Source organism: Trachypithecus francoisi, unplaced genomic scaffold, assembly GCF_009764315.1.
Source record: "Trachypithecus francoisi isolate TF-2019V2 unplaced genomic scaffold, Tfra_2.0 Lachesis_group15, whole genome shotgun sequence".
NCBI classification, from domain to species: Eukaryota; Metazoa; Chordata; class Mammalia; order Primates; family Cercopithecidae; genus Trachypithecus; species Trachypithecus francoisi.
The window spans coordinates 101,206,113-101,227,440 of record NW_022681460.1 but is presented as its reverse complement, the minus strand read 5'-3'; the positions used below and the strand labels follow the sequence as shown (position 1 = coordinate 101,227,440).

The 21,328-nt window shown below is 44.7% G+C and overlaps 1 long non-coding RNA gene across 1 annotated transcript in view; it reads left to right on the top strand.

The window, feature by feature from the left end:
- The window catches only part of LOC117098100, a 39,785-nt gene extending 20,870 nt beyond the window's left edge, over window positions 1–18,915 (top strand). The window contains exon 3 of the long non-coding RNA XR_004443177.1: window positions 18,695–18,915. This is a non-coding gene — a long non-coding RNA (uncharacterized LOC117098100). The remainder of the gene's footprint in view (window positions 1–18,694) is intronic.
- Window positions 18,916–21,328: the final 2,413 nt, after the last annotated feature.

Sequence of the window (21,328 nt, the reverse complement as noted above, 5' to 3'; positions counted from 1 at the left end):
AGCGTAATCCACTTTGTCTCTCCTATAGACAACAACTAAAAACTCTGGAAAGAATGCATATGATCAGACGTGGTGGTTTATACCTGTAATCCCAGCACTTTGGGAGGCCAAGGCAGGTGGAACACGAGGTCAAGAGATTGAGACCATCCTGGCCAACATGGTGAAACACCATCTCTACTACAAATACAAAAATTAGCTGGGTGTGGTGGCGTGTGCCTGTAGTCCCAGCTACTTAGGAGGCTGGGGCAGGAGAATTGCTTGAACCCAGGAGGCGAAAAGTTGCAGTGAGCCGAGATCATGCCACTACACTCCAGCCTGGGAGCAGAGTAAGACTGTGTCTCAAAAAAAAAAAAAAAAAAAGAAAAAAGAATGTTACAGCACCTGAGGACTCTGAAAAGGAAATTGTAGCTGGCTGATGGGGAACAAAAGAAAATAGAACTTAAAGTAAGACAATCCAGCAATGAGTTTTCTAGGCGTTTTTTTCTTCTGCCAGTATCCCCAGCCTGAACCTGAAAGCATGCCAAAGCCCAGAATTTGGCACTGGGTGTAGACTGTTAAGAATTCCAAGAGAACCCTCTCTAGTCTAAGAAATGAGAGGGGTACCCCTAATGGTCGGGGTGGGAAGTAATTTCCCTGCTTACGTTTTCTGCACTCTCTCCTGCCCAGCTCACAAGCCACCGTACAACAGCAGTGGCAATGGTGATGCTAGCAGCAGCTGGGGAAGTGCCTAAAACTTTGAAGACGAAGACTCTTCTCTCTGACCAGAGGAACTATGGCTTCAAGAGCATGGAAAGGATCTGCACTGCTCTTTTACTATTTCTGTCCTCCTGCCTCTTTGTCTTGGGACAAAGTCATGGGAAGTTCAGAGAAGAGGGAAAAATAAAGCTCTGGATGGATTTCTAGTCAGAAGAGAAAGAAGGTGTGAAGGGCCTATGGGGGAGCCAGAAAGCATTAGGGAAATTGCAGAGAGGAGACAGCAAAAAAAAGTGATTTCTTGAAGTCGTATGTAGATTCCTAAAATCATTTCCAAGCTGTGCATGCATAAATCTGTCCCTAAACAACATACCAAAGACTTTGAAAACTGATAGATGAGGCAGCCCATCCCCTAGGTATCAGAGAGGCCAAGGGGTATTATATACAAAGAACAGATGTCAGTAGTGCTAAGAACCCACTGAAAACTGAAGGACGTTAGAACTGAAGTCCATATGACGTAGGTCAGAACTTGCAGCCTGAATCCACCTGGGTTAACTACTTGTATTTTTTGTTTTTTGTTTTTGGTGTTTTTTTTAATTTTTATTTTATTATTTTTTTTTATTTTTATTTATTTATTTATTTATTTTATTATACTTTAAGTTCTAGGGTACATGTGCATAACGTTTATATCATGTATAACTCCCCAATGCAATCCCTCCCTCCTCCCCCCTCCCCCTGATAGGCCCCAGTGTGTGATGTTCCCCTTCCCGAGTCCAAGTGATCTCATTGTTCAGTTCCCATCTATGAGTGAGAACATGCGGTGTTTGGTTTTCTCTTCTTGTGATAGTTTGCTAAGAATGATGGTTTCCAGCTGCATCCATGTCCCTACAAAGGACGCAAACTCATCCTTTTTGATGGCTGCATAGTATTCCATGGTGTATATGTGCCACATTTTCTTATCCAGTCTGTCACAGATGGACATTTGGGTTGATTCCAAGTCTTTGCTATTGTGAATAGTGCCGCAATAAACATACGTGTGCATGTGTCTTTGTAGTAGAGTAATTTATAATCCTTTGGGTATATACCCAGTAGTGGGATGGCTGGGTCATATGGTACATCTAGTTCTAGATCCTTGAGGAATCGCCATACTGTTTTCCATAATGGTTGAACTAGTTTACAATCCCACCAACAGTGTAAAAGTGTTCCTATTTCTCCACATCCTCTCCAACATCTGTTGTTTCCTGACTTCTTAATGATTGCCATTCTAACTGGTGTGAGATGGTATCTCATTGTGGTTTTGATTTGCATTTCTCTGATGGCGAGTGATGACGAGCATTTTTTCATGTGTCTGTTGGCTGTATGGATGTCTTCTTTTGAGAAATGTCTGTTCATATCCTTTCCCCACTTTTTGATGGGGTTGTTTGTTTTTTTCTTGTAAATTTGTTTGAGTTCTTTGTAGATTCTGGATATTAGCCCTTTGTCAGATGAGTAGGTTGCAAAAATTTTCTCCCATTCTGTAGGTTGCCTGTTCACTCTGATGGTAGTTTCTTTTGCTGTGCAGAAGCTCTTTAGTTTAATGAGATCCCATTTGTCAATTTTGGCTTTTGCTGCCGTTGCTTTTGGTGTTTTAGACATGAAGTACTTGCCCATGCCTATGTCCTGAATGGTGCTACCTAGATTTTCTTCTAGCGTTTTTATGGTATTAGGTCTAAGATTTAAGTCTCTAATCCATCTTGAATTAATTTTCGTATAAGGGGTAAGGAAAGGATCCAGTTTCAGCTTTCTACTTATGGCTAGCCAATTTTCCCAGCACCATTTATTAAATAGGGAATCCTTTCCCCATTTCTTGTTTTTGTCAGGTTTGTCAAAGATCAGATGGCTGTAGATGTGTGGTATTATTTCTGAAGACTCTGTTCTGTTCCATTGGTCTATTTCTCTGTTGTGGTACCAGTACCATGCTGTTTTGGTTACTGTAGCCTTGTAGTATAGTTTGAAGTCAGGTAGCGTGACGCCTCCAGCTTTGTCCTTTTGACCTAGGATTGTCTTGGCAATGCGGGCTCTTTTTTGGTTCCATATGAACTTTAAAGCAGTTTTTTCCAATTCTGTGAAGAAAGTCATTGGTAGCTTGATGGGGATGGCATTGAATCTATAAATAACCTTGGGCAGTATGGCCATTTTCACGATATTGATTCTTCCTATCCATGAGCATGGTATGTTCTTCCATTTGTTTGTGTCCTCTTTGATTTCACTGAGCAGTGGTTTGTAGTTCTCCTTGAAGAGGTCCTTTACATCCCTTGTAAGCTGGATTCCTAGGTATTTTATTCTCTTTGAAGCAATTGTGAATGGAAGTTCATTCCTGATTTGGCTCTCTGCTTGTCTGTTACTGGTGTATAAGAATGCTTGGGATTTTTGCACATTAATTTTGTATCCTGAGACTTTGCTGAAGTTGCTTATCAGCTTAAGGAGATTTTGGGCTGAGACGATGGGGTTTTCTAAATATACAGTCATGTCATCTGCAAACAGGGACAATTTGACTTCTTCTTTTCCTAACTGGATGCCCTTGATTTCTTTCTCTTGCCTGATTGCCCTAGCCAGAACTTCCAACACTATGTTGAATAAGAGTGGTGAGAGAGGGCATCCCTGTCTTGTGCCAGTTTTCAAAGGGAATTTTTCCAGTTTTTGCCCATTCAGTATGATATTAGCTGTGGGTTTGTCGTAAATAGCTCTTATTATTTTGAGGTACGTTCCCTCAATACCGAATTTATTGAGCGTTTTTAGCATAAAGGGCTGTTGAATTTTGTCAAAAGCCTTTTCTGCATCTATTGAGATAATCATGTGGTTCTTGTCTTTGGTTCTGTTTATATGCTGGATTACGTTTATTGATTTGTGAATGTTGGACCAGCCTTGCATCCCAGGGATGAAGCCCACTTGATCATGGGGGATAAGCTTTTTGATGTGCTGCTGAATCCGGTTTGCCAGTATTTTATTGAGAATTTTTGCATCGATGTTCATCAGGGATATTGGTCTAAAATTCTCTTTTTTTGTTGTGTCTCTGCCAGGCTTTGGTATCAGGATGATGTTGGCCTCATAAAATGAGTTAGGGAGGATTCCCTCTTTTTCTATTGATTGGAATAGTTTCAGAAGGAATGGTACCAGCTCCTCCTTGTACCTCTGGTAGAATTCAGCTGTGAATCCATCTGGTCCTGGACTTTTGTTCGTGGGTAGGCTATTGATTGTTGCCTCAATTTCAGAGCCTGTTATTGGTCTATTCAGGGATTCAACTTCTTCCTGGTTCAGTCTTGGGAGAGTGTAAGTGTCCAGGAAATTATCCATTTCTTCTAGATTTTCTAGTTGATTTGCGTAGAGGCATTTATAGTATTCTCTGATGGTTGTTTGTATTTCTGTGGGGTCGGTGGTGATATCCCCTTTATCATTTTTTATTGCATCTATTTGATTCCTCTCTCTTTTCTTCTTTATTAGTCCTGCTAGCAGTCTGCCAATTTTGTTGATCTTTTCAAAAAACCAACTCCTGGATTCATTGATTTTTTGGAGGGTTTTTTGTGACTCTATCTCCTTCAGTTCTGGTCTGATCTTAGTTATTTCTTGCCTTCTGCTAGCTTTTGAATGTGTTTGCTCTTGCCTCTCTAGTTCTTTTAATTGTGATGTTAAAGTGTCAATTTTAGATCTTTCCTGCTTTCTCTTGTGGGCATTTAGTGCTATAAATTTCCCTCTACACACTGCTTTAAATGTGTCCCAGAGATTCTGGTATGTTGTATCTTTGTTCTCATTGGTTTCAAAGAACATCTTTATTTCTGCTTTCATTTCGTTATGTACCCAGTAGTCATTCAGGAGCAGGTTGTTCAGTTTCCATGTAGTTGAGCGGTTTTGATTGAGTTTCTTAGTCCTGAGTTCTAGTTTGATTGCACTGTGGTCTGAGAGACAGTTTGTTATAATTTCTGTTCTTGTACATTTGCTGAAGAGTGCTTTACTTCCAATTATGTGGTCAATTTTGGAATAAGTGCGATGTGGTGCTGAGAAGAATGTATATTCTGTTGATTTGGGGTGGAGAGTTCTATAGATGTCTATTAGGTCTGCTTGGTGCAGAGATGAGTTCAATTCCTGGATATCCTTGTTAACTTTCTGTCTTGTTGATCTGTCTAATGTTGACAGTGGAGTGTTGAAGTCTCCCATTATTATTGTATGGGAGTCTAAGTCTTTTTGTAAGTCTCTAAGGACTTGCTTTATGAATCTGGGTGCTCCTGTATTGGGTGCATATATATTTAGGAGAGTTAGCTCTTCCTGTTGAATTGATCCCTTTACCATTATGTAATGGCCTTCTTTGTCTCTTTTGATCTTTGATGGTTTAAAGTCTGTTTTATCAGAGACTAGGATTGCAACCCCTGCTTTTTTTTGTTCTCCATTTGCTTGGTAGATCTTCCTCCATCCCTTTATTTTGAGCCTATGTATGTCTCTGCATGTGAGATGGGTCTCCTGAATACAGCAGACTGATGGGTCTTGACTCTTTATCCAGTTTGCCAGTCTGTGTCTTTTAATTGGAGCATTTAGTCCATTGACATTTAAGGTTAATATTGTTATGTGTGAACTTGATCCTGTCATTATGATATTAACTGGTTATTTTGCTCGTTAGTTGATGCAGTTTCTTCCTAGCCTCGATGGTCTTTACATTTTGGCATGTTTTTGCAATGGCTGGTACCGGTTGTTCCTTTCCATGTTTAGGGCTTCCTTCAGGGTCTCTTGTAAGGCAGGCCTGGTGGTGACAAAATCTCTAAGCATTTGCTTATCTGTAAAGGATTTTATTTCTCCTTCACTGATGAAACTTAGTTTGGCTGGATATGAAATTCTGGGTTGAAAATTCTTTTCTTTAAGAACGTTGAATATTGGCCCCCACTCTCTTCTGGCTTGGAGAGTTTCTGCCGAGAGATCTGCTGTTAGTCTGATGGGCTTCCCTTTGTGGGTAACCCGACCTTTCTCTCTGGCTGCCCTTAAGATTTTTTCCTTCATTTCAACTTTGGTGAATCTGGCAATTATGTGTCTTGGAGTTGCTCTTCTGGAGGAGTATCTTTGTGATGTTCTCTGTATTTCCTGAATTTGAATGTTGGCCTGCCCTACTAGGTTGGGGAAGTTCTCCTGGATGATATCCTGAAGAGTGTTTTCCAACTTGGTTCCATTTTCCCCCTCACTTTCAGGCACCCCAATCAGACGTAGATTTGGTCTTTTTACATAATCCCATACTTCTTGCAGGCTTTGTTCATTTCTTTTTCTTCTTTTTTCTTTTGGTTTCTCTTCTCACTTCATTTCATTCATTTGATCCTCAATCGCTGATACTCTTTCTTCCAGTTGATCGAGTCGGTTACTGAAGCTTTTGCATTTGTCACGTATTTCTTGTGTCATGGTTTTCATCTCTGTCATTTCGTTTATGACCTTCTCTGCATTAATTAGTCTAGCTGTCAATTCTTCCACTCTTTTTTCAAGATTTTTAGTTTCTTTGTGCTGGGTACGTAATTCCTCCTTTAGCTCTGAGAAGTTTGATGGGCTGAAGCCTTCTTCTCTCATCTCGTCAAAGTCATTCTCTGACCAGCTTTGATCCGTTGCTGGCGATGGGCTGCGCTCCTTTGCAGGGGGAGATGCGCTCTTATTTTTGAATTTCCAGCTTTTCTGCCCTGCTTCTTCCCCATCTTTGTGTTTTATCTGTCTCTGGTCTTTGATGACGGTGACGTACTGATGGGGTTTTGGTGTAGGTGTCCTTCCTGTTTGATAGTTTTCCATCTGACAGTCAGAAGGACTGTCTGTTGGTCTGTTGGAGATTGCTTGAGGTCCACTCCAGACCCTGTTTGCCTGGGTATCAGCAGCAGAGGTTGCCGAAGATAGAATATTGCTGAACAGCGAGTGTACCTGTCTGATTCTTCCTTTGGAAGTTTCCTCTCAGGGATGACTCCACCCTGTGAGGTGTGGGGTGTCAGACTGCCCCTAGTGGGGGATGTCTCCCAGCTAGGCTACTCAGGGGTCAGGGACCCACCTGAGCAGGCAGTCTGTCCGTTCTCGGATCTCAACCTCCGCGTTGGGAGATCCACGGCTCTCCCCAAAGCTGTCAGACAGAGTCGTTCGCCTCTGCACCGGCCCCCGCTGCTTTCCCTATTGGACCTCAGCCGTGGGCTCTCCCCAGAGGTGGATTCTACAGAGACAGGCAGGTTTCCTTGAGCTGCTGTGAGCTCCACCCAGTTCGAGCTTCCCAGCGGCTTTGTTTACCTACTTAAGCCTCAGCAATGGCGGGCTCCCCTGCCCCAGCCTCGCTGCTACCTTGCGGATAGATCGCCGCAGACTGCTGTGTTAGCAGTGAGGGAGGCTCTGTGGGCGTGGGACCCTCCCGGCCAGGTGTGGGATATATTCTCCTGGTGTGCCTGTTTCCTTAAAGCGCAGTATTGGGGTGGGAGTTACGCGATTTTCCAGGTGTTATGTGTCTCAGTTCCCCTGGCTAGGAAAACGGATTTCCTTCCCCCTTGCGCTTCCAGGTGAGGCGATGCCTCGCCCTGCTTCAGCTCACGCTGGTCAGGCTGCAGCAGCTGACCAGCACCGATTGTCCGGCACTCCCTAGAGAGATGACCCCAGTACCTCAGTTGAAAATGCAGAAATCACCGGTCTTCTGTGTCACTCGCGCTGGGAGTTGGAGACTGGAGCTGTTCCTATTCGGCCATCTTGCTCCGCCCCGGTGTTTTTTTTTTAGATAGAGTCTAGCTCTGTTGCTCAAGCTGGAGCGCAGTGGCATGATCTTGGCTCACTGCAACCTCCGCCTCCCAGGTTCAAGCGATTCTTCTGCCTCAGCCTCCCAAGTAGCTGGGACTACAGGTGCCCGCCAACACACCCAGCTAATTTTTCTATTTTTAGTAGAGATGTGGTTTAGCCATGTTGGCCAGGCTGTTCTCGAACTCCAGACCTCATGATCTACCTTCCTCAGCCCCCCAAAGTGCTGGGATTACAGGCATGAGCCACCATACCCAGCCGTACCTTTTGTTTTAATCAATGCTTTGTCGGGAATTAAACAAGACCCAGAGTCTTATAACACAGTATTCAAAATGTCCAGAATAGAATTCAAAATTACTTGACACATGAAAAGCCAAGAAAATTTCAATAGCTTGCAAGTGAAGAGACAATTGACAGATGCTAACCCTCGATGACACAGATGTCAAATGTCAAAATTATCAAATACTTTAAAGCAACTATTTATGATCCAAGAAGTAAGCAGGGACATACTTAAACAGAAAGAAGGGCTCAGTAGGAAAATAAATGATCTAAACAAAGAAACAAATGGAAATTTAAGAATTGAAAAATCTACCACCCAAAACAAAAAATTCACTGGAAGTACTCAATAGTAGAACGAATGTAACAAAGAAAAAGTCAGTGAACTTGAAGAAAGATCAATAGAAATGGTCCAACCCGAACAAAAGGGAGAAAAACTCTTGATTAAAAGAATGAACAGACTCAGAGTCGATCAAACAACCCCAAAAAGTCTAATGTTTATTTCCTCAGATTCTCAGAAGGAGAGGAGAAAGTGTGGTACAGAAATATATTTGAAGAAATAATGACTGAAAACTTCACAATTTGGCAAGTTTTTATAGTTAAGAAGTTCAGCTCCTCGAAACACGGATCCCTAAACCTGTAGAAATCCATGCCCATAAATGCAATAATGAAACTGCTGAAAACTAAAGACAAAGAAAATACCTTGAAAGCAGCCAGAGAAAAACCAATCATTATTTACAGAGAAAGCACAATCTGAATGCCTGTGGATTTCTCATCAGAAAACATAAGTAGCACAATATTCTTCAAATGCTATAAAAATAATTTTTTTAACCTCAAAACAGAATTCTATGTCAAGTGAAAATGTCCTTCAGGAATGAAAATTATTTTTAAAAGACATTCTCAGATGAAGAAAAACTAAGACAATTCATTACTAGTAGACCTTCTGTAAACAAAATGCTAATCCCAGATGGAAAACTGGAGAAAGACAAACAGAAATGGTAAACATTTGGGTAAATATAATAGACTGTTTTTTTCTGCTCAAGTTCTTTAAAATATGTTTGATGTTTGACAGTTGAGACCAAAGTTTGAATATTTTTTTCTGATAGGGTTTTATGTAGACATAATACATGCAACAACTACAATAGGAAAGTGAAAGATAAATTATGATACACCCATATGTTGGAATACTATTTAGTTGTGAAAAGGAATAAACTATTGAATCTCAAATGGATTATGCTACCTGAAGGAAGGCAGTTTCAAGAGGCTATATCTGCTTGATTTCATTCATATGACATTCTGAAATAGGCAAACTATGATGATGAAGAAGAGATGAGTGGTTGTCAGGGGTTAGGAAAAGGAGGAGGGCTTGGCTGCTGCAGGCCAGTAAGAGGGCATATTCTGCAATAACAGAACAGTTCTGTGCCCTGATTATGGTAATGGTTACATTAGTCTACCTAGACATGTGCTAATCCTTACACCAACAAAAAAATTACTGTTTATAAATTCAAAAAATAATTTTATTTTATTTTTCATTATTATTATATTTTCAGGTCTAGGGCACATGTGCATAACGTGCAGGTTTGTTACATATGTATGCTTGTGCCATGTTGGTGTGCTGCACCCATCAACTCGTCAGCACCCATCAATTCGTCATTTATATCAGGTATAACTCCCAATGCAATCCCTCCCCCCTCCCCACTTCCCATGATAGGCCCCGGTGTGTGATGTTCCCCTTCCCAAGTCCAAGTGATCTCATTGTTCAGTTCCCACCTATGAGTGAGAACATGTGGTGTTTGGTTTTCTGTTCTTGTGATAGTTTGCTAAGAATGATGGTTTCCAGCTGCATCCATGTCCCTACAAAGGATGCAAACTCATCCTTTTTTTTGGCTGCATAGTATTCCATGGTGTATATGTGCCACATGTTCTTAATCCAGTCTGTCACAGATGGACATTTGGGTTGATTCCAAGTCTTTGCTATTGTGAATAGTGCCGCAATAAACATCCGTGTGCATGTGTCTTTATAGCAGCATGATTTATAATCCTTTGGGTAATATACCCAGTAGTGGGATGGCTGGGTCATATGGTACATCTAGTTCTAGATCCTTGAGGAATCGCCATACTGTTTTCCATAATGGTTGAACTAGTTTACAATCCCATCAACAGTGTAAAAGTGTTCCTATTTCTCCACATCCTCTCCAACACCTGTTGTTTCCTGACTTTTGAATGATTGCCATTCTAACTGGTGTGAGATGGTATCTCATTGTGGTTTTGATTTGCATTTCTCTGATGGCCAGTGATGATGAGCATTTTTTCATGTGTCTGTTGCTGTATGAATGTCTTCTTTTGAGAAATGTCTGTTCATATCCTTTCCCCACTTTTTGATGGGGTTGTTTGTTTTTTTCTTGTAAATTTGTTTGAGTTCTTTGTAGATTCTGGATATTAGCCCTTTGTCAGATGAGTAGATTGCAAAAATTTTCTCCCATTCTGTAGGTTGCCTGTTCACTCTGATGGTAGTTTCTTTTGCTGTGCAGAAGCTCTTTAGTTTAATTAGATCCCATTTGTTAATTTTGGCTTTTGCTGCCGTTGCTTTTGGTGTTTTAGACATGAAGTCCTTGCCCATGCCTATGTCCTGAAAGGTATTCCCTAGGTTTTCTTCTACGGTTTTTATGGTATTAGGTCTAACATTTAAGTCTCTAATCCATCTTGAATTAATTTTCATATAAGGAGTAAGGAAAGGATCCAGTTTCAGCTTTCTACTTATGGCTAGCCAATTTTCCCAGCACCATTGATTAAATAGGGAATGCTTTCCCCATTTCTTGTTTCTCTCAGGTTTGTCAAAGATCAATCATTTAGTCCTCATTCTGACCTTTTTTTTTTTTTTTTTTTTTTTTTTGAGAGAAGGTCTCACCCCATTTCCCAGGCTGGAGTGCAGTGGCGCAATCTTGGCTCACTGCAACCTCTGCCTTCCAGGTTCAAGTGATTCTCATGTGTCAGCGTCCCAAGTAGCTGGAATTATAGGCACGCACCACCATGCATGGCTAATTTTTGTATTTTTAGTAGAGATAGGGTTTTGCCATGTTGGCCAGGCTGGTCTGGAGCTCCTGGCTTCAGGTGATCTGCCTGCCTCGGCCTCCCAAAGTGCTGGGATTACAGACATGAGCCACTGTGCCCAGCCCACTTAGTCCTCATTCAAATAAGCATAGTAAAAAAAAAAATCATGAGACAACAAGAAACATTTGATCAATGGCCGGAATACTTGATGGTATTAGAAAACCATTGCTAATTTTGGGGTGTAATCATGGTATTGTGGTTATATTATCTAAAATGATTCTTAGTATCTTTCAGATCTTACAGAAATGATTTTACTAATGAAATTCTATCTTGGGTTGGCTTCAACATATTCTCAAGGAAGGGGGCAATGCAAGTAGGTGTGCTGATGAAACAAGACTGGCCAAGAGTTGATCATTGTTGGAGCTAGAACATGAATATGTGAGCTTTATCATACTTTCTTGAAATGTTTATGTTAAAAAGTTTCCATCATTAAAGGCTCTTTAAAGAAATGAAAAGGGTTGCTTCAAGTTAAGATGAAACTGGAGGTCACAGGTATATTTATTTGCTTCCATCTCTCCAACAGTACCCATTTGGACTAATTTCAATTAAATTCTAGCACTCCATGACATGGGTCCCCAGACCCCAGGGCATGGGCCGGTATCAGTACGTGACCTTTTAGGAACTGGGCCACCCAGCAGGGGGTGAGCAGCAGGTGAGCAGGCCAAGCTTCATCTGTATTTACAACCACTCACCATCTTTCACATCACCACCTGAGCTCTGCCTCCTGTCACAGCAGCAGCAGCGTTAGATTCTCAGGGGTGCGAACCCTACCGTAAACTGCGCATGCGAGGGATCTAGGCTGTGCTCTCCTTATGAGAATCCAGTGCCTGATGATCTGTCACTGTCTCCCATCACCTCCAGATGGGACCATCTAGTTGTGGGAAAACAGGCTCAGGGCTCCCACTGATTCTACATGATGGTGAGTTGTATGATTATTTCATTATATATTACAATAAAGTGCACAATAAATGTAATGTGCTCGAATCATCCCGAAACCTTCCCCACTTCCTGGTCCATGGAAAAATTGTCTTCCATGAAACAGGTCCCTGGTACCAAAAAGGTTGGTACAACATAGGTTGTACTCTATGAAGTACAAATTCATTTAAATAGTTCAGGAAAGGTCATCAGAACCTACCTTGCTCAAAACACAAAACCTGGCTGGGCGCGGTGGCTCATGCCTCTAATCCCAGCATTTTGGGAGGCCGAGACTGGTGGATCATGAGGTTAGGACTTCAAGACCAGCCTGGCCAACATGATGAAACCCCGTCACTACTAAAAATATAAGAAATTAGCTGGATGTGGTGACGGATGCCTGTAATCCCAGCTACTCGGGAGGCTGAGGCAGGAGAATCACTTGAACCCGGGAGGTGGAAGTTGCAGTGAGCCTAGATCACACCACTGCACTGCAGCCTGGGCAACAAGAGCGAAACTCCATCTCAAAAAAAAGACCCTTGATTCAGATGGCAAGATTGGTCCTGTTTGCCCATCCTCCCTCAGTGTCAACCAGCTAATTTTTGCAGACACTCTCACATTGAAAACTTTGTACTTGACCCTTCACTGGATGCAAGGAGCATTTATCAAAACACACGCGTACCCTGTAATCAACATGAAAGTCAGAGTTTGTTTTTATGTCATCGGGAAAAGATGTTTTTCTCTTTTGTTGTGCCTGCCATGGGGGAGGAGGGGAGCCTGTTATTTTCATCCCTGCTCTATTCTTCCTCATGACATATAAATGAGTAATGTGACCTCGTAGGATCGCAGGTCAAATCATGGTCACAGTGAAGGTGCAGGATCTGCTGAAGGGCAGCCAGTGCATTTTCCTGAGCCAAACTAGCCATTTGAATAATGGTGGCACAGCCGGGTTGGGTATCCCTACTGGTCCTGTGAGAATCCATGCAAGAAATGAGTCCTGTTTGCCTGCTCCCTGCTCTGCTGCAACTAAGCCTCGTTGCATCAAAGTGTCTCAAAATTCCACATCAGAGGTAATCACTGGCTATCTCTGGGGTCTCTTGACTTTCCTTGGTGCCCATTATAAGTTTCTCTTTTATTAGCATCAGGCACAGCAGCCTGTTGTGGCTGCTAACACCAGCATCCGCAAGGGAGCTCAGAAGCTCTTCCTTGGTACTGCCCCATAATTCTCACTCTAGTGCTTACTGTAGCTTTCTTCTTCAATTAGCAATGTAAATGTGATTGCCTGGGCTTGATAATGAGCTTTTCATGGTAACAGGAAAAGCCACCAGCCCCCTAGAGGGCAAAGCCTTCTGGCTGCTGGAGTCCAGCTAGTGGGGGGCTTCTGTTTATTAGAACAATTTTTCAGGGTGATTGATAGGGGTTCCCAAAGAGGACTATCATTCAAAGAAGGCAATTAAAGGGGTGAACTACAGCAAGGGCTTTCTGTGGCTGGCAGTTCTGTTTACTCACAAGAGGAGCTTAATGTGGTACTGAATTGGAAGTTGTCTTTGCCTTCTCTTGTACCCTTAACCTTTCTTCTAGAGGTAGAAGAACAAGGAATAACCTCATCCTCTAACCTCTCAGAGGGAAATGCTCAGATACACACCGAGTTCTAAGTTGGCAAATTGATTTAAGATACACACCAGCCTGCATCTTTTAGAGAAAATGTTTCTGGCTAGACGTGGTGGCTCACGCCTGTTAATCCCAGCACTTTGGGAGGCCGAGGCGGGCGGATCATGAGGTCAGGAGATCGAGACCATCCTGGCTCACATGGTGAAACCCCATCTCTACTAAAAATACAAAAAATGAGCCGGGCATGGTGGCAGGCACCTGTAATCCCAGCTACTCAGGAGGCTGAGGCAGGAGAATGGTGTGATCCTAGGAGGTGGAGCTTACAGTGGGTGGAGATTGTGCCACTGCACTCCAGCCTGGGTGACAGAGTGAGATTCCGTCTCAAAAAAAAAGAAAAGAAAATGTTTCTAATTCTGACCCAAGTAAAGCAGAACCAGAATTGTTTATTGGTGTTTTGTTTACTCATTTTCTTTTAGTTTTTAGTTTGGTTCTTTTTTTTTTCTTTTTTTTTTTTGAGACAGAATCTCGCTCTGCCACCCTGGCTGGAGTGCAGTGGCCGGATCTCAGCTCACTGCAAGCTCCGCCTCCCGGGTTTACGGCATTCTCCTGCCTCAGCCTCCCGAGTAGCTGGGACTACAGGCGCCCGCCACCTCGCCCGGCTAGTTTTTTGTATTTTTTAGTAGAAACGGGGTTTCACCGTGTTAGCCAGGATGGTCTCGATCTCCTGACCTCGTGATCCGCCCATCTGGGCCTCCCAAAGTGCTTGGATTACAGGCTTGAGCCACCGTGCCTGGCTAGTTTGGTTCTTGATATGGTTTGGATCTGTGTCCCTGCCAAAATCTCATGTTGAATTATAATTCCCAGTGTTGGACGTGGTGCCTGGTGGGAGGTGATTGGATCATGGGAGTGAATTTCCCCCTTGGTACTGTTCTCACAATAGTGAGTGAGTTCTCATGAGATTTGGTTGTTAAAAAGTGTGTAGCACCTCCCCCTGCTCCTCTCTTGCTCCTGCTCTGGCTGTGTAAGACGTGCCTGCTCCCCTTCACCCTCCTCCATGACTGGAAGCCTCCCGAGGCCTCCACAGATGCAGAAGCCACTATGCTTCCTGAACAGCCTGCAGAATCGTGAGCCAATTAAACCTCTTTTCTTTATAAATTACCCAGTCTCAGGTATTTATTTACAGCAGTGGGAGAATGGACTAATATAGTTGTGTTTTATTGCTATCAGAACACTGCATCAGTCTCCCTTATCAAGAGCTATGTTAACTCACCACTGCTCTCCTGGATTAATTTGCCTAGCTGACTTCTCCCAGCTACTTTTCCATCCTCTTTTTTTTCTTTTTGATTTGTTTTATGCGACCACCAGAGCAGGCGCCAGAGAAGAGGCAAGTAGGCAAGGAAAAAAGAAACTTTATTAGCTAGCCAATGTGAAGGAGGAAAGGGTGAGGTTCACCGGTCTCCAGCGGTGGAGGCCGAGGAAGTTGCTCCGGCGTTCTCGGGCGAGGTTCCTAGGTCCGCATGTGAAGAGGGCCGAGGAAGTTTGTGCTGTGCGTCTCCCGGGAGTGGCTTTTCTGTCTAAGGCTTGGGAGTGGGAGGGCAATAGGCGGGACACTGGCGTGTTGGGGGCGTTCCGTAGGCACGGCCAGGTAAGTTTCGGTTTCCTTGATCGGACGCCATGTTGCACCTGAGCAGTTGGTCTGTATTTTTCCCGGGTGCGGGCTGCATTTTCCCACGCGCGGGTAAATTGGTGATGAAGAACCTGGAAATGCGCCATCTTAGTCATCTTTGTCCTCTCTCCCCATCCAGACAGTCCAACCTTTTATTGATTATAGTGATTGGGGGCGTTGTTGTCTGTCTAACTGCTTCCTGCTGTCAGAGGGTGTCGTCATGAGGGTCTGTGGTTGGTATCTGGACGTAGGGATGTAGGAGCATCTAGTTGAAGGCGACGCGGGTGATCTCTTGAACTTTGGCTTGGAGAAATTTGATTAAAATGGGGCAAAGGATAGGATGAGACAGAGGATTAATATAGGAATGAGGAAGGGGAGCATCTGTTGTATTACTGGTAATAACCATATAGGTGGACCAGGGGTTAAGGGAGTGTTGTAGTTTTTTAGATCTGTTTTAATTCTGTTTAGGGTTTGGATGTTGGTGTCTACTAGACCTGACTCATTTATGTAATAGCAGCACTCCTCTCCTAGGAAGAGGCATGTTCCTCCTTTTTTGGCAGTAAGGAGATCTAATGCTCGCCTATTTTGTGCTGCTACTTGGGTCACTGAGGTAATTTGACGCTGTAGAGAGGCCAGACTTTCAGCTGAAGCCTCTATGGCCTCTTGAATTTGAGTAGTTAGAGATCGGGTAGACTGTACTGAGTGGGCAAGTGCCCCAGTTCCAAGCCCTGATGCTACTAAGGAGAAGGCCAGGGAGACTCCGATGACTAGGGGAAGGGAGGCAGCCTGTTTTGGAGGTTATTAAGGGGAGGGGTCAAATTGTAAGGTGAGTTCGGCCACTTCTGCTTTGCTATATAGGCTTAAGCTAGGTATTAGGGACACTGGGACACAGAGGGATTGGCGGATGGATGTAGGGTTAAGGACCTTGAAGAGGGTTTTATTACACCAGAAATAACCTCCAACGGGGGCTGTCTGGGTCTTACTGGGCGATTGGATGTAATTACACCAGGAGGAGTTTGGGGCAGAGTAGCAGAAAGGAAGGATTGGATTTTCTGTGTTTTGGTATAGTGGGACTTGGAGTAAGAACGGTTTTTGGGAGGTGCCTGTAGAGTCAGTTGTAGCCTTGAAAGCAGTAGGTAAGGGGACTGCCACTAAGGGGGCTCTTTCAAGGGCTGCACAGAGGAAACAGTGGGAGAGATCTGTTATGTTAGCTGCCCGGGTTAAGTTTAACCCTTGACGGACAAGCTTTAACCATGAGAAGGGGTCCTTATTGGAGGAGTGTAGTTGATCTTATAGGGCCTGTTCTTGTGATTGTATGGCTAAGGTTAAATTTTTTAGGACCTGTATATTTTTAGGGAGGGATTTTTGTTGGACAAGCATCCTTTTTATTAAGAGGGTGGCAGTCGGATATGAACCCCAAACAGAATCAGCATAGAGCCCTCCTTTTACCCCGCTTGCCCATCAGGGGTCCCACGGATCTTTGATGTTTAGTTGATATTGGTAGGAGCCCCACCTTTTTTGACAGGTAAAGAGGTATTGTGTCTTTTTTGTGAGCCCTTGGGTGTCGTCTTTGGTTGCATAGTGGATTTTACAATATTGATAGGGGCATCCTAGGTTTGTTTGTTGCCAGTAGGTTTTACAATTGTATTCTGTCTGGTCATATAGGAAGCAGAGAGACAGTATAGGCCATCCAGACTTCCAGTGTCTTTCCTGTCAGTAGGTTGGGCACGGTGTGGTAGGCAGGCAAGGATTTGGACACAGTTTTATTTAATGCCTGGTTGTGCCACACTTAAAGCATAGATAAGATGGAGTGGCCAGCTTGGCCTGGGGACACTGGTTTTCCTAGCGTCTTGGGCCTACGAGATGGGGTGGCCGGCTTGGCCGGGGGGCACTGGTTTGCCTAGTGCCTTGGGCCTACGAGATAGAGTGGCTGGCTTGGCCGGGGGTCACTGGTTTGCCTAGTGCCTTGGGTCTCCGGTGGACCTTTGGGGACTTTGCTCTCTGGTTTTGCGTTAAGACTAGGCTGCAGAGCAGCAGCTAAGGCTTGGATTTGGGAGCGAGTATGAGAGAGAGAGAGATGTTGAGGGGGCGGAGAGAGGTGGTGAGGGAGGCGGGGGAAGGGGCTGCAGGCAAAACTGAGGTGGAGGGTTGAGGCAGGGTAGGGATAGGGTCGAGAACGCAAATTTTAAAACCTTTTATATAATTTATTTCAGACCACTTGCCTAAGCGCCCGCAGAAATTACCGAGGTCGATTAAAATGTTACGGTCTAGGGTGCCTTCAGGTGGCCATTGAGACTGGTTGTCTAATTTATATTGTGGCCACGCCACAGTGGAGAGGAAAATCAGTCGCTTTCATTTAAGATCTTGCTCTAATTGTAAAGTTTTGAGATTAGCTAGAAGACATCCTAAAGGGGTGTCTCTAGGTATTTTGGATTGGGGATTTCCCATTGCCTTTCTCTGGTGGTAGGCAGAAACTGGACTCTATCTGGCTACAAAGCGTCCTTTGGAGCCACTAGAGACCAGATGGCTCCTGGAGCCGGAATGGAGATTACCTCCAGGCCGATGTCTCTGTCCTGGACGGGTCTCATGCCGACTGGAATGGAGTTCCTTTGGGCAGACGTCTCTACCTTTGGGAACTCTCCTGTGGGTCACCTGGTGACCAAAAAGCCTTGGGCCTGCGTAGGACTTCTGGCCAAGGAGTATGAGAGGGAGGCAAGAGGTACTCACCCCTAGGAGACTTGGAGGTGTGGAAAGCGATGTCTAGGTCCTGGTCCGTCGGGGGCGTGGAAGGAGGAGGCTCCTGGGACCTTGGGGGGCCCTGAGGAGGGGTCTCATCCCGGGTTTCGGCACCACCTGATTTGTTTTATGTGACCACCAGAGCAGGCGCCAGAGAAGAGGCAAGTAGGCAAGGTAAAAAAGAAACTTTATTAGCTAGCCAATGTGAAGGAGGAAAGGGCGAGGTTCACCGGTTTCCAGCGGTGGAGGCCGAGGAAGTTGCTCCGGCGTTCTCGGGCGAGGTTCCTAGGTCCGCATGTGAAGAGGGCCAAGGAAGTTCGCGCCGTGCGTCTCCCGGGAGTGGCTTTTCTGTCTAAGGCTTGGGAGTGGGAGGGCAATAGGCGGGACACGGGCATGTCGCGGGCTTTCCATAGGCACGGCCAGGTAAGTTTCGGTTTCCTCGATCGGACGCCATGTTGCACCTGAGAAGTCGGTCTGTATTTTTCCCGGGTGCGGGCTGCATTTTCCCGCGGGCGGGTAAATTGGTGATGACGAACCCGGAAATGCGCCATCTTAGTCGTCTTTGTCCTCTCCCCACGTCCAGACCCTTTTTTTTTGTTTTTTGAGATGGACTCTCACTCTGTTGCCCAGGCTGGAGTGCAGTGGCGTGATCTTGGCTCACTGCAACCTCTGCCTCCTGGGTCCCAGCAATTCTCCTGTCTCAGCCTCCCGAGTAGCTGGGACTACAGGCGCCTGCCACCAGGCCTGGCTAATTTTTGTATTTTTAGTAGAAATGGGGGTTTCACCATATTGGCCAGGCTGATCTCGAACTCCTGACCTTGTGATCTCCCCGCCTCGGCCTCCCAAAGTGCTGGGATTACAGGTGTGAGCCACTGCACCCCGCCTTCCCATCCTCTTTTCTTACTTCTTCTTTCATTTGCTCTCTTCCAGTCACCCTAGCCTTCGGTTTTGTCCCTGCTCCAGATCATCACATCTGCTGTTGTACCAAGCTAGAAGATGACTCTCTTCCTTCACCAGGCTAACTCTTAGCCATTCGTCCCATCTCTGGTAATTTACCCCTTCCCCAAGAGAGGTTTCTCTGGCCATTTGGTCTCATTTAGCTTCTCTGTATATCTTCTCATAGCTCCCAATATTTTCCCATCCTAGAATGAACCACAATGCTCATCACATAGTCATGTATATGATCTTACATTTTTCCAGGCCACTCTCTCATTAGCTTATCAGCTCCTTCAGGGCAGAAGCCACATCTGTCACACACCCTGCTAGAGACTCAGTGCCCAGCACCTGGTAGTGATACCAGTGGGCTGGAGGAGGTCCCAAAGTGCCAGTGGGACCGGTGTCCAGGCTCTGGACACCTTAGTAAGAAGGAATTCAAGGACAAGTCAGAAAACAGTGAAAGTACAGAGATTTATTGCAAAGTGAAAAGTACACACTCAAGAGAAAGTAGTGTGGGGGTACTCAAGAGAGAGCCATGTCTAAGGGGGTTTGAAGATGCTATACCTTAATGGGTTTCTTTACCCAAGGCGTGAAATATTCAGGAAAATTCCAGGAAAAAGGTGGAGAGTTTTCAGAATTGTGGTGCCACCCATTTTTACACAAAATAGAGTATTCTTGGAACTGTGCTAATGCTGATGGCTGTGTGATTTAGGATATTAATAAGCATATAATGAGGTCCTGGGTGAAACCTAGGTGGAATCCAGCACCGTGTGGGGTAAGTCAGTCATAGCCAGCTTGGTCCAACGTGGTTTTTCAGGGTCTTCTCGGCCCGTAGCCTCTAGTCATGTGAAACTGCTGTCTGGAATTTTTACTCTCCTGTGGCTACCATGTCTCAGTATGTGTCATCATAATTGCTGAATGAATTTGATAAAAATGGGGAGGGGAAAAAGGCATACGAAGACTGAGATAACTTATTTAACTTATTCCTGTATGCTATTTCTTTCTTTTTCTGTTCTTTCTTTCTTTCCTTTTTTTTTTTTTTTGAGACAGTCTCACTCTGTCACCCAGGTTGGAGAGCAGTGGCGCAATCTCGGCTCACTGCAACCTCTGCCTCCCAGGTTCAAGCAATTCTCCCGCCTCAGCCTCCGAAGTAGCTGGACTACAGGCGCGCGCCACCACACCCAGCTAATTTTTGTATTTTTAGTAGAGATGGGGTTTCACCATGTTCGCCAGGATGATCTCAATCTCTTGACCTTGTGATTCGCCCACCTTGGCCTCCCAAAGTGCTCGGATTACAGGCATGAGCCACCACGCCTGGCCAAGAACTTTCTCATACGTTATCTTCTTTGGGTTTATTTAGTCCTCTGAAATGGCTGGCCAGGAACTGTCCCCACCTGTCATATTATTGCTAAGGTGCCTGAGGCTCAGTAAGTTCCCCTTGACCTGTTCAAGGTCATGCAGCTGATAAAAGGCAGTACCCAGACTTGAGCCCAGAATGTGTGAGGCATCCCCTGCCACAGTACAGATTGGCTCTTTTCTCCTGGCCCGTTCTCCATTCTATCCCCAGAAGAAAATCTTCCATCACCGTTCTTTATCACTTCTCCACCTGTTCCTTTTGAAAAGCGATTTTTGCCACTAAAGGAGCTGTTAAAATTAGGAGGAGCTGCTTGATTTGCAGGTGCTGTAAATAAAGATGAGACTGTTCTGGTCCCAAAGGTGATTTAACTTTAATTGCAGCCAGAACAGATCAGCGAGTGAGAGGTGACTCAGACATGATGCTTGGGAGGAGGGGATGACAAACTAAAACACAGTTGATTTTTCCTTCTTGGCAAAGAAGGCTGATAAAAACTGGCTTGCTCTCGATGACATGAAATGATAGTGTTCTAAGGTACAAAGAGGCTTTCATACCAAAACACTTAAAGTGGCCGTCAAAGACAAATGGAGACATTTGCACAATCTGCCAACACACACTTTAGCTTTCACTGACTCACCTGCCGACACTGCATTTCCAAGAATGCAGGAGGTGGGATCAGACATATCATTCACACAACACATTTTTATTGAGTGCCTGCTCTCTGCCAGACACTTCTTTTTTTTTTTTTTTTTTTTTTTTTGAGACGGAGTCTCGCTCTGTCGCCCAGGCTGGAGTGCAGTGGCCGGATCTCAGCTCACTGCAAGCTCCGCCTCCCGAGTTTACGCCATTCTCCTGCCTCAGCCTCCGGAGTAGCTGGGACTACAGGCGCCCGCCACCTCGCCCGGCTAGTTTTTTGTATTTTTTTTAGTAGAGACGGGGTTTAACCGTGTTAGCCAGGATGGTCTCGATCTCCTGACCTCGTGATCCGCCCGTCTCGGCCTCCCAAAGTGCTGGGATTACAGGCTTGAGCCACCGCGCCCGGCTCTCTGCCAGATACTTCTAAAGCACTAGGGTTAGATCATAAAGCAAAGTGAAATCCCTGCCTTCATAGAATCGTACCCACTTCTTACAGTGTTACTGCACACAGCTATGCACGTTGCACACTGCAAAACTCTTAAGAGTGCTAATCCCATCACATCCATGTGAGTGGGTACCCTAGATGTGCTATGCCCAACTTACTCAACTGTACACAGCAACCTTGAGTCACCTCAACC